This window comes from Orcinus orca, chromosome 13, assembly GCF_937001465.1.
Source record: "Orcinus orca chromosome 13, mOrcOrc1.1, whole genome shotgun sequence".
Lineage (NCBI taxonomy): Eukaryota > Metazoa > Chordata > Mammalia > Artiodactyla > Delphinidae > Orcinus > Orcinus orca.
Genome location: NC_064571.1, coordinates 53,584,004 through 53,597,512, shown reverse-complemented (window position 1 = coordinate 53,597,512; position 13,509 = coordinate 53,584,004). Strand labels below are relative to the sequence as shown.

The 13,509-nt window shown below is 40.0% G+C and overlaps 1 protein-coding gene across 10 annotated transcripts in view; it reads left to right on the top strand.

The window, feature by feature from the left end:
• Positions 1-283: 283 nt before the first annotated feature.
• Positions 284-13,509, top strand: part of SOCS5 (suppressor of cytokine signaling 5) — a 74,879-nt gene continuing 61,653 nt past the window's right edge. For 2 of the 10 annotated variants that reach the window (XM_004264987.3, XM_033419130.2), the window contains exon 1: positions 315-514. The gene's annotated coding sequence lies outside the window, so the exon portion shown is untranslated. The other 8 variants (XM_033419136.2, XM_033419132.2, XR_004480705.2 and 5 more) reach the window with 5 other exon arrangements.

The window sequence follows — 13,509 nt, the reverse complement described above, 5'->3', positions numbered from 1 at the left end:
CCTTGCTGGAGGGAGCTAGGGAGACTCATTCACAGTTTCCGACCGGGCACTCACGCCCTCCATTCAACATTTTTCCTTTCCTTTTCCCTAACAGAGTTGAAACCAGGGACAAAGCTTTCCTGCTTCTCCCTCCTCAAGGTTGACCTTCCGCCCCCAAGCCCACCTCTGGACCTTCTCCGACCACGTGACCCTCTTCAGCCCCCGTGACTCGCCGCCGCCAACCCCTCCCCTCCGGCCGCAGCCCGCCTTATCCCGCCTCTCAAGCCCACGTGACCCCCTCTCTCCCACCTGACTGGCTCCTCCTTTTCCCCCGGGCCGGACCCGGCCGCCGTCGCAGCGGCCTGACTCCAAAATGGCAGCCGCGCACAGCGCGCACCCGAGCGGCCGGACCTCCCTGACTCCCGGGCCTCCCCGCTCTCGCTCCCTGCCTCCCTCCTTCGGCCCTCACCCACACGCCTTCGGATTGGCCGTTAGGAATCCCGCCCCTCCAGAGCCCCGTCTGCTATTGGTCACGGTAGGCTGCCCCTCAGAGAGGCGTGCCCCCGCCGCCCCCCGCCCCAGGAGGTATTTTCCATTCCGGTGGGGGTTGGGGGGAGGGGGGAGGGGAAAAGGGTGAAGAGGGGGAGGTGGCCGGGGAAAGGGGGGGGGGCTTGGCGGGGGCATCCGGCGGAGCTGGGGTCTCCGGACTCCGTCCGGAGGAAGCGAGACTGCGCCCGCTCGGGCAGTCGGAGGGAACGGGACGGGACCGGCGGGCGGGCGGGCGGACTCGCCCTCTCGGTGACTGCGCCGTCCGGGCCCGTCCTGCCTGGCCGCAGGTGCCCCTGGATGAGGCCGCCCCGCGCGCCCCGACCGGTGAGTGTCCCCGGTGGCCCGGCCCTTGAGTGCTCCCTGGCCCCCGCACAGCCGTTAGCGGCCGCCTCTTCGGCCCCCGGTGCTTGCGCCCGGCGCAGTCCGCCTCCGGCCGGCGCCTCCACACCCCGGGCGGAGGCAGCGCCGGCCCTCTGGCCGAGAAGAGGACGACGGGCGGGGGACGGCGGACCCGGGCCGCGAGCCCCGTGCAGACCGTGCGGCGCGTAGTGGGAGCTTGCGCTCAGTGGGCTCTTGATGCATTTCGTTGAATTGTTTTTCTGGTTGGAGGAACGTAGGGCCCCTAAGAGGAAGGGGGTCGCTCCGGGCTAGCCGGAGGGCGTTCGTGATCTGGGTCGTGGTGAATCGAGGGGGAGGTCACCGGAGACTGTGGGGCATTTGCGCGCGTTGCAGGGGAGGGGGCACCCGCCAAGTCACTTGGGGCTCTAAGGCTCCGATCCGGGGGTCCTCAAGGTCGACGAGAAGAGAGGTTCATCCGGAGATGATAGAGGGAACTGGGGAGCTTGGATAGGGGAAGTGACTGGAGCACCTCCGGAGTTTAACCCGAGGTGGAAAGGGATGCGCAGGCGGGCGCTGGAAGACCCTCTGCAACTACTTGGGGTCCTAAGATTCTTTGGTGCTGGGATTTGGGGATTCAAGCAGCTGAAGCGAAATGACTTTCTGGAGAGGGAGTTGCATTTAAAAAAGGATGCTCAGAAACAGTTTAAGCACACAACTTGCTTGGTTCTGAACTTTGAGAGGCCGGGGTATTGGAGTCACGAGGTGATTTCTGACATTTTCTTTCGGCATTCCAACCAAAAGGTGGACCTTGGCAGTTATCTTTTATTTTAAAAGGTATGTATGCGTTCGATGGTGTTATACCAGTTAGTAGTTTTGCTGGAAATTCTCAAACTGCACCTTGAAATTCTTGTAGCAGCTTCTCCATCTGCTGAAGATCCTTTCTTCAGGTCTCTCCATCCATAGCAGTGGCTTACTTCCAATTTAACATTTAGACTGGACTGTATTATTACAGTTTGCTACTGGCTTTTATTCTAGAAGATTAATAAGTAATTCACATGCTTTCTTTCCCTTGCTTTTAATTGTTTCTTTACAAGGTCATGCAATTTTAACTTTTTAAAGTGTTGGACTGGGAAGATGTTGGTAAGCTAGCAGCTCTAGAAAGCAGTATGCAAATTTGGGAATCTTAATGTCAGATGCTTAGTTTAATTTTAATAATCTTGTATTTGCATAATTCTCTTGAGAGTTGAGAACATAGAAAATGCATACCAGGGTTGGTCCACAGAATCCACCTCTGTGGCAGCCCACGGAGGTTCTTCATGTCACTGAGAAGAGGAAGCTAAGAATTGCACAGCTAGCTTTTTAATCTTTTCTTAATCATATATGTTATCTTACTAATTCCTCACAATTTACAAAATAAAAGCTTTTTTTTTAAAGGGAGCACTTAAACATGTATGAGAAAATTTTGTAGATTGTATTTTCCCTTTGCTGTAAAATGTAATTCATCAGAGAAAACATTTCTGCAAAAAGGTGTTAATATATTCAGTTGGCACCTTCTTAGTTCTTGAATAAATAATGGATAATTAAATTTTTTCTCCCTATTGTCCTTGAATTTTACTGTCCGTCTTTAGGGAGAATGTACTGGCACACAAAATAGTAGCCTAAAATATTGAAACCTAACACCTTTTAACATTATAATAGCTTTTACATTATGCACCTTCAGACTCATCTATGGCAAACCAGTGGTCAGGAAGGCTTTCTCCTATCACCTTTGTTTAGAATGGGCTGTTTTCTCCCATTGTAAAACTAAGGGAAAATAACGCTTAATGCCTGCAAAGTAGTGGTAATAACTAAACAGAATGAGAATGGGAAGCTTGGAAAAAAGATGTATGTGTATGAGTCACATTTCTTTTAGAGCTGGAAGAGTAGACCATGGATATGATTATGTTGCAGATCAGGAGACTGAGACCCAGACCAGTGGAAGGGACTAAAATTCTAGCTAGCGACGAGCCAGGATTGGTGGGCAGGTCTCTGAACTCTAGTCCAGGGTTTTTCTACTTTATGACATTCACATTGCTTATTTCTAAAGCATTCTAGTGCCAACTGTAAGTGGTTTTAGGATTATGGGTGATGTTGTTCCCTTCCAAGGATGGGGAGGTTTGGGTTGACTACTTTTATGCATGAAATGACATAAAGCAAGATGAGCTTTCATTGCACAGTTTAAAACAGTATGCTGCAGTGTTAGTGGAAGTGCTGATGTTCCCCTCTCATTGGGAAGAGACAAACTGTCATCTAGATTGAAGTATTAGATGAACTTCTTAGAGTAGGCTAGTGTGCTTTAAATTTTATGCTAAAAATTAATTGCTTAAAAATTTCTCAGAATTCAAAAGGCTCTAGTATTTTCAAGATAAATTATACAAAAATTATTTTAAGGAAGTGTGGGGGTTTTGTTATGTTAAAAGGGATTTTGGTACCTTTGCAAAGAGCAGTAGTAGAATTACATGATACTTAGGAAAACATGATTTTGATCATAGTTGTAGGAAAGACTGGATTTGTATAATTAACATTATGATCCTTGGCAAGTTATTTAACCATTATGTACCTACGTTTCCTCACATGTAAAGTGAGGTTAATAAAAGTACCCACCTCAGTAGGGTATTGGTGAGGATTAAAAGTGTTTCCTTAGCACAGAGAAAGGGTGCAACAAATATTAAATATTATTTGTAATGTTCATTAGGTATGTACAGGTACTTGTATGCTTATTTGTTTCCTTGCTGTTAACGAAGTCACTTTGTGGCTACAGAAAATTCCCAGATAAATACATGATCAGTATTTATCATATTTATTTTATAAATAACAGTCTGCTTTAAGGGGCACTTAGTGCAAATGATGCCCTCATTTATTATTTTTTTAAGTCCTTACTCTGCTCACCTTGGACCTTGAATTAGGTGTACCTATCAAGGTAGAGTGAAGGTGGCTGTTTTTCTGAATGTCATTGGGAGACCCTGTTGCAGTTTCATTATTCTAGAATTAAAATGTTAATAATTGATTTGCAGATATTCTGCTGAAAATACAGTGAGTTCTGGAGTCCTACTGATTAAACTTAGCTGAGGAAACAAGGGCTTTATAAGGTCTATTATTATTTGCAAACCCCTTCTCCCAATGGAACCTTGAGAAAATCACTGAACCTTGTTTTCTGTTAAATGAATATTTTGATGACTTCATTCATTAAACTGTTAGGTTTTAGTGATAAAATTTGCTTAGCTCCAATTTTGTAACGTTTCGTTCTTTTTGATTTGCTATAGTCCAGGCCTAGTTAGTCTCAAGAACATGTGGTTTAGCAAATGTGCTTTATGGTGACAGTGGTGAATTTCTTCTCCTGGATATTCTGGAGTTCTTCCTTATCAGGTTCTGCAGTTGATTTTATAGCAGCTCGTCTTCCGTTTACAGTCCTCTTAACTTTTATTCAGCCACGTTTTTGTGATCTTTCCTTCTCACAACATCTTTACCACCTGTACCTCCACGTAGCTTCTTACCAGCTGTCACACATGAGCTTACTTTTTTTTAGACCTCTTTTTTTTAACATTAATTTCAGTTATTTTTAAAATGTATATCACATAATATTTAAAAATTACCCTTATTTTTAGAGTTTCATTGAATTGAACCCATTTTACAGGTTTGAGATTAAAATCAGAAACAGGTTATAGCTCAAAAGCATCTTTATTATGCCAGTAGTTGCTTTTTCCTATTTTGTTTTAGATCTCAGGCAGGCATTCTGTTGGTGGTACTTCAGATGATAAATACGTCCCTTTACTCTGAAGTAATGCTAACCAGCAGAGCTAAGAGAGTTACATGGCACCATCAGAAGCTTCCAGTTATTTTTTTTCTTTCATTGATACAGAATTTTAATGTTTGAGAGTGACCAGCTCCTAATCTTCTTCTGATAAATTATTTTAATAAAGATTATGAAATTATTACAATTTGTTGGCCATTTTTGGCCTCAAGACATGCTTTTAGGAATTCTGTAGAACTTAGACATGCAGACCTTTTCTTCACGTCTATTGCATAATCTAATTACGTGAATAAAATATTTAATTAAATGTGGTTTCAAAAGATACCGTAAATATCATGCTATAATAAAAACAACCAACCGTTGCTCAGTTTTTCATTAAGTTGATTTTCTTTATATATTTAAAAATAATAAACACATATATATGGAGTCTAAAAAAAAATGGTTCTGAAGAACCTAGGGGCAGGACAGGAATAAAGACACAGACGTAGAGAATGGACTTGAGGACACGGGGAGGGGGAAGGGTAAGCTGGGACAAAGTGAGAGAGTGGCATGGACATATATACACGCTACCAAATGTAAAACAGTAGCTAGTGGGAAGCAGCCGCATAACACAGGGAGATCAGCTCAGTGCTTTGTGACCACCTAGAGGGGTGGGATAGGGAGGGTGGGAGGGAGGGAGATGCAAGAGGGAGGAGATATGGGGATATATGTATATATGTAGCTGATTCACTTTGTTATAAAGCAGAAAGTAACACACCATTGTAAAGCAATTATACTCCAATAAAGATGTTAAAAAAAAATTATGGCTTATGAATTGCCTGTTAGTCATATTGAAAATTCATGGGTACATGGACTGAGTAGTACAGACCATGCAAACTACTTTCTTAGCTTCAATGTAGATGTTAGAGAGTGAGAGTTAGAGATGTTAGAGAGTGAGATAGTCTAAATTATATTTAGAGGCTGAGTTGTGACCCAGGAAGGGGATCCAGAAGTCATGGAGATAACTTCCTTGAAGGCATTTATTGTAGTTACTGGCCGGCTACAAAGTCCTAGGAAGAACATGTTGAGTGTTGTGGGACATGGTTCTGAAAACAAGAATGATGTTGTACATGAAAATAATTATAAAAGGGGTTACCATTTTTTGACTGTTATGTTCCAGGCCAGGTGATTTGCAATCATTCTTTGATTTAATTTTCTTAACAGTTCTGAAAGGTGGATGGCATTATCCAGTTTTATCAAAGAGGAAATTTGATTCAGGGAGGTTAAGTGACTTTCCCAAGTTGGCCAATATGTGGCACAATTGGGACTAAGGCCCTGATCTTTTGATTGTTAACCCTAAACATTTCCAGGATATTAGGAGGCAGCTTTGAAAACTTGTAATCGTTTAATTTAGAGTTTATGAAATGTTTTACTTCTTTGCTGTGGCAACTTTGGATGTCATTACCACAAGAGGTAGTATCTAGATATTTTGAGAGGATTTAGAGACATTCCTTAAATTCTTGATTGTTAAGGAAATCTAGGGATGTTTTGTGTACAGTCTTAAATGCAGTGCTGGCTGCCCATAAAATGTTTCTCCTGTTGCCTTTATAAAATGCTGGATCATTAATGGGCATTAATAAGGGTAACATTAACAAAGAAAATAGTTTTTGGTGGGAAAGACTACAGAGTAGGCGTCCAGCGACCTGGGTTCTTCTACTGGTCTGAAAGACTGGTGTGAAAACATTAGGATAGCATTGAAACAGCCTTAACGTTCTTGCTCTGGGAGTACGGGAAGGCTGAGCTGTGTCTTAAGAGATGAGCAGGTGAGGAGCGGTTGTAGAGTTGTAAGCAGAGGGAGTACCAGTGTGTTAGATGAATCACTGAGCTGTATTTTTTTGAACTGTAATTTCTTCAAATGTGAGTTAAAATATAAGAAAATATTTTACTTATAAGGGTAACTAACATATTATATAGAAACTATTACACATATTTCGTATTTGTTGATTTTGGAATCCCCCAAAAATGAGGTTCTAAGAACCAAGTAAATGTGAAAGTACTTTGTGAATTTTTAAGTGTTCTACCAGTAAGAGGGATAGAGGAATACTGATATTCTTGTGAAGGATGGACAAAGAGGATGCTGTGAAAACTTAGGTAGCAGTACAAGAGGAGAAACAGCAGAAGTGGAAAAGTACAGAGAAAAGAGAAAAGTACAAGAGGAGAAACAGCAGAAGTGGAGAAGAGAGGTGTTAGAAGATGAAAGAAAGTATGTGAATAGATGGGAAGAAGATAGAGTTGTAGTTCTCTTTGTGCCTGTTGATCAAAAGGAGGGTTATAAGTCTGTAACTGAAGACTTTTAACATTAATTTATGGTAAGGAAAAAGCTTAGCAGGTAGTTGAAACATCTTATTCACTTCTCCATTTAGTCTACACGGACCGTGTTAACAAGGCTATGAAAATAGGCTAATTGAGAGTTGGCTGTATTGTCTGATTGTTTCCTCACTTCTGTATAGGTTTAGCTAATGGCTTTAAATTGTATAAGCGTGCTCATAAAAATAAAATAAGCTGCACTGAGTTACTGTTTATTCTAGATTTATTGAAAATAAAAGGGCATAGTGTGTTTAAGGAAAAGGGTGAGGTTTGATCTGTCAAAATGAGTGCAAAAGAAAATTAGGAAATCAGAGTAGCGCCAAGGTAGAATGGGAACAAAATGCCATAGTAGGAGTTAGGTTTTTTGTTTTTTTTTGTTTGTTTGGTTTTTATTTTTGCGGTACGCGGGCCTCTCACTGTTGTGGCCTCTCTCGTTGCGGAGCACAGGCTCCGGACGCGCAGGCTCAGCGGCCATGGCTCACGGGCCCAGCCGCTCCGCGGCATGTGGGATCTTGCCGGACCGGGGCACGAACCCGCGTCCCCTGCATCGGCAGGCGGACTCTCAGCCACTGCGCCACCAGGCAAGCCCGGAGTTAGTATTTTTATTTTGTTTTATAGATGAGGAAGTGATACAAATAGTTTGGTCCTTTAAAAACTGATTATAGCTGTAATGAAGAGTACAGGCTGGAGGAACAGAGAATTGAGACATTTATTCACCAAGGAATATGTATGGCAGGGTGAGTGAATGAGGCATTTTCTGTGGCCTCTGGTAGGCAAATCACAGTCAAGGATGCCATTTAAGGCTCTGCCCTAGTTCAGGAACGAGATTATGATGGTCTGAATTAAGGAATTTGTAGTAGGGATAGAAACAAGACCACTGATTTCAGAGATATTTAGGAGTTTAAGTCCTCCAGACTTGGTTAGTGTTCGGAGGTGATAGAAGTTGAAGACGAGTCTAAGGTTCCTGACTTGGCAGGAGAAAAATATGTGCAAGTTTGAGAGAAGGGGAATACTGAGTTTGCTTTCAGATAAGTAGTTACGCTTTTTAGATAAGTAATAACAAGATATCAGTTGGAAATAACGGGTCTAGCTCAGGAACATGGTTAAGTTTATAGATGTGATTTGGAAGGCATAACGTTTGTAGTTGAAAGTTTTGAAATTAGACAAGTAATGACCATAATTCCTAAATAATAATGCATGCAGAACAAAAAGTAACTGCCAGTGCTGGCCCTAAGTTCGAGAGTGTAGACGTTTTAAAGTATGTATTTTAAATTTGCCCACCTCCAGTCAAACCCCCACCGCATAGCTTTATAAAGAATATATAGAAATATTTCCTGCCAGAAGTATTTTAGTGTCCTTGAAATAGTGTCCCGCATCCTGTCTGGCCATCAGCATAACAGGGAATTTGTAGACAAATGCACTTCCTTCTTCTTCACTTTAGTCTCTTTGGAATTCTCTTTGCTTCCTTGAGCTGGTGAGGTAGTCTGAACAGATTTTGAAGCCTGAAGGCTTTTTTCACCTTCTTTAAAATCTAGCCCAGATCAGCCCTATTCAACCATCTCTTTGCCTCTCTTTCTCTCCTACTCTTACAGCCCTATGGAGCTCAAGGCTCTGGCAAATAAAATGGCACTCCAGGAAAGAAAAGTAAAAACAGCACAAGAGAAAGAACCTTGAAGAGGACTGTAATCTTTTCAGTTCTCCCCCAAAGGTTCTACTCTCTAAGCCAGGGGATGGAGTTGGTGAGTCATTAAGAAGTGATGTCCAAATTCAGTAAAATAAATACATCTATTGGGAGCAAGGTCTTCAAGTGCTGAGGGAATTTGGAAAGAATCTGAGGTGGTTTAGCACTTAGTGGAAAAGATGAGTTTTTGGTTCAGTTTTAAAGGAGGTAGAAAGACAAGGCTGTGCAGCAAAAGGTAACAATAACATTATTAAAGAGGGAGGGAAAACAGTATGTACCAAGGAAGTAGAACATTAAGAAAAAACAAAGGAACTGGCGAACAGGACTCTTTATCTAAAATGCATGGTTTGGGATGGAGTTAATGAGAAATTAGGGTTGTTAAATGATTGAAGACTAAAATTTGGAGTTAGTACTCCTTGAACACATAGTAGAAAATTGAACATGAACAGAAGAGTATTGTAACATGATTTAAATAGCAATTAAGCAATTATGGAAGATGACAACTGTTACATATAGGTTATGATGTATATGGCACTGATTAATTTATATACCACCCAAATCCCTTATATTTTCTCTTTTTGTTTTCTTATTATGTACTTCTATACCCATAGTTATCAAACTTTCCTGGGCATAAAGATTATATGAAGCTCTTGTTTGAAATATAGATTCATCCATGTTACATGTAACAGTGTTTAGTTCCTTTCAGTTGCTGACTAGTGTTCCATTGTATGGATATACTGTATTTTGTTTATGATTATTGTGGAAAGGGTTGTTCTAGTTTTCAACTGTTATGAGGAAAGCTGCTATGAACATTCTTGTATAGGCTTTTTGTGACACATGTATTCTTTACTTGTGGGTGAATACCTAGAAGTGGAATTGCTGGGTATATGGGATAGGTGTGTTTAACATGAGAAATTAACAGAACAGTTTCCAAGGTGGGTTTACCATTTTACACTCCTACCAGCAGTGTTCCCTCTTCCTTTCTTTTAGGGAGGAGTTTGGGTGTAATTGATGTTCTTCCTTAAATGTTTGTAGACTTCACCAGTGAAGCCATCTGGACCTGGAGTTTTCTTTGTGGAAAGGTTCTTAATTAAGGATTCAGTTTTTAAAAGAATAGGTCTAAGACTGTTCAGATTTTCTGTTTCTTTTTGTGTCTGTTTTGGTAATTTGTGTCTTTCAAGGAATTTGTCCACTTCATCTAACTTGTCAAATTTATCAGCTTGAAAATAAATTATATATTTTATGAAACAGTATTTCCTTTTAATGTGAGTAGGATATGTACTGATGTTCCCTTTTATTCCTGGATATTGGATTCATTTTCTCCTTTTCCCTCCTGATTAGTGTAGCTAGGGGTTATCAATTTCATCAGTCCTTTCATATAATCAACTTTTGGTTTTGTTGATTTTCTCTCTGGTTTATCTGTTTTCTATTTCATGATTTGAGCTCTTTTACTAATTCCTTACTTTCTCCATACTTGGGTTTAATTTGTTCTCCTTTTTCTAGCTTTTAAGGTGAAAGCTTAGGTCATTGATTTTTAATTTTTTAAAAAAATTATCAACACTTAAAGCTATACATTTTCATTATCATTATATTCAAAATAGTTCCTAATTTCTCTTATAATTTTTCTTTGATTCATGGGTTGTTTCAAAGAGTTTTGCCAAATAATTTCCCAATATGTGGAATTTTCCAGGTGTTTTGTTACTGTGTTTTCATTTAATGCCATTGTGATCAGAGAACAAACTCTTAATAATTTCAGTCCATTTAAGCTTTTTTTATTGTTTTATGGCCCAACACATGGTATATCTTGCTGAATGTTCAATGTGTACTTGAGAAGAATGTATATTCTCCTGTTGCTGGGTGGAATGCTCTCTAAATGTCAATTAGGTTAGGTTGGTCTTTGTATATCTTCTATATTTTTACTAATTTTCTGCCTGCTTGTTCTATCAATTACTGAGAGAGCAGAGTTGAAGTTTTCACCTACAATTTTGGATTTCTCTGTTTCTCTTTTCAGTTCTATCAGATTTTGTTTCATGTTTCAAGCACTGTTAGAGCACTGTTAGGTGCATGCACATTTAGGATTGTTAAGTCTTGTTAATGAATTGGTCCCCATGTCATCATGAAATGTCCCTTTTTATTCCTCGTAATTTCCCTTGTTCTGAAGTCTCTGTGTCCTTTTGATTTTGCATGGTATATCTTCTTCCATCCTTTTACTTTTAACCTATCTATATCGTTATATTTAAAGTGGGTTTCTTGTAAACAGCATGTAGTTGGGTCTTGCTTTTTTATCCAGTCTGACAATATCTCTTTTAATTTGGTGTGTTTACCAGCAATTGGCAAACTATGGCTGGCAGACCAAACTCTACCACTTGTTTATGTAAATAAAGTTTTATTGGGACATAGTCATGTTCATTCATTTACATATTGTTTGTGGTTGCTTTTGTGCTACAGGTGGCAAGGTTAAGTAGCTGGGACAGAGACCAAAGCATAAAATATTTTCTGGTTCTTTATAGAAAAAGGTTGCCTACCACTAGCTTAGACCATTTACACTTAATGGAATTAAGGTTGGATTAAAATGTACTATCTTACTATTTGTTTACTATTTGTTCTTTTTTCCTTGGTTTCCTTGTCTTCTTTTGGATGGATTATTCTTTATGGTTCCATTTTATTTTTTCTGTTGGTTTATAACATTTCTCTTAAAAAAATTTTTAGTGGTAGTCCTTCTAGTTAATTAATAACAGTCTGCCATCAAATAATATTATACCACTTCATGAGTAATGCAAGAATTGTACATAATGTTACAATTTCTCCTTCCCATGTTTTGTGCTTTTTTGTCATACATTTTGATATGTGTGTTTTAACCCTGTTGCTGATCTTTTTGTTTTTGTCAGGCAGTTACCTTTTAGAACAATTAAAAATGAGAAAAATGTCTTTCTTATTTGTCTCATTTTAATCACTTATTTAGATCTTCATTTCTTTGTGTAGATTCAAGTTTGTGCCTAATATCATATCCCTTTTGCTTGAAAAACTTCCTTTTATATTTCTTTTAGTGCAGCTTTCTCTCTCTTTCCCTCTGTCCCCACTTTGTCTCTCATTTTGCCTTCAGTTTTGGAAGTTATTGTTAGTAGTTACAGAATTGTAGGTTTTCAGGGTTTTTTTCCCCTTTTGAGCACCTTAAAATGTTATTCTCCATCTTCTCATTTGCATAGCTTCTGACAAGAACTCTGTGGTGATTTTTCTATTTGTTTCCCCATATGTAATATGTGTTTTCCCTTTGGCTGCTTTTATGATTTTTCTCTTTATCACTGGTTTTCAGCAACTTTATTATGATGCTCCTTGGTATGGTTTTATTTGTGTTTATTCTTGGGGTTTATTGAGCTTCTTAGATCTGTGGGTGTATTGTTTTCATCATACTTGTAAAATTTTTAGCCATCTAACTTCAAATTTTTGAATTTCCAAGTATTTTTCTCCTCAGACTCCAGTCCTGCATATGTTCATTCAGCCACTTAATATTAGTTCACAGATCACTGAAGTTCTCTCCATTTTTCTTCTAATCCCTTTTTCTTTTCTTTCAACATGAAAAGTTTGTTTCCCAGTCTTCAAGCACACTAATTTTTTTTTTTTTTTTTTTTTTGCGGTACGCGGGCCTCTCACTGTTGTGGCCTCTCCCGTTGCGGAGCACAGGTACGCGCAGGCTCAGCGGCCATGGCTCACGGGCCCAGCCGCTCCGCGCATGTGGGATCCTCCCAGACCAGGGCACAAACCCGGGTCCCCTGCATCGGCAGGCGGACTCTCAACCACTGCGCCACAAGGGAAGCCCCAAGCACACTAATTTAAAAAAATTCTCCTTTGTCTAATATGCTGTTATACCCATCAAGTTAAATTTTTATATCAGGTGTTATTTTTTTTTTAGTTCTAGAATTACTATTGATTTAAAAAAATAACTTCCACTTCTCTGTTAAGATTTTTTCTTTTTTTCATTATGTCCATGTTTTCCTTTAAGCCTTTGAACTCTCTTCTAATAGCTATTTGAAGTCCTTGTATTAAAATTCTCTTTATCCCTACCACTCCTGGATGCTGATTATAGGTTACCATTTCTTATTTTTTCATACATCTGGTAATTTCTTTTGGGGTTATGGTGTTGAGTATTTGCCTTGATTTTTTTTTTTTTTTTTTTTTTTTTTTGTCTTTCCTTCTTGAGTATTAAGTTTTATTCTGGCAGGCAGTTGCTTTGTGGATCAGATTGATCGTTTGAGTTTTGTGTTCAGGGTTTTTTGGGCTTTGGTTTTGGGCAGTTCTAGAATAGCTTTCAGTTTAGGGCTAGTTTGGGCCCATTACTGAGGCATGCCCCTTCTTGTGTCTCACCTGATTGCCCATTGTGTTCATCAAGGTTTATTCATCCCAGCTGGTGGAAACTGAATGATCCTGGCCCTGTGTGAACACTGGAAGTTGTGAGGCTTAGAGCTCCCTGGTATTTGTTATTTTCTTGAAGTTTTTCTTTGTCTAGCCTCATAGATTTACATAACACACATACGCAGATTGGTGTTTAGCCAGAAACTCAGGGAGACCTCTTCTGTAGATTGTTGAGCGTTTCTGTTTAGTTTCTTCCTTTATGGTAATATGCCCTGCAAATTCTAGTCGTCTCAGACTCCACAAATTCTGAGCTCTGTCACCTCAACTCAGTGAGACTGTTGGCTCTGTTTGGGTTCCCACTCCTTTTGTTGTAGTTCCAAACAGAAAGGTGGGGCAATCTTTGGGGTCACCTCATTTCTTTCCCTTTTTTCAGAGGTCATATTTCCATACTGCCTGTTACCTAGTGTCTGAAAAT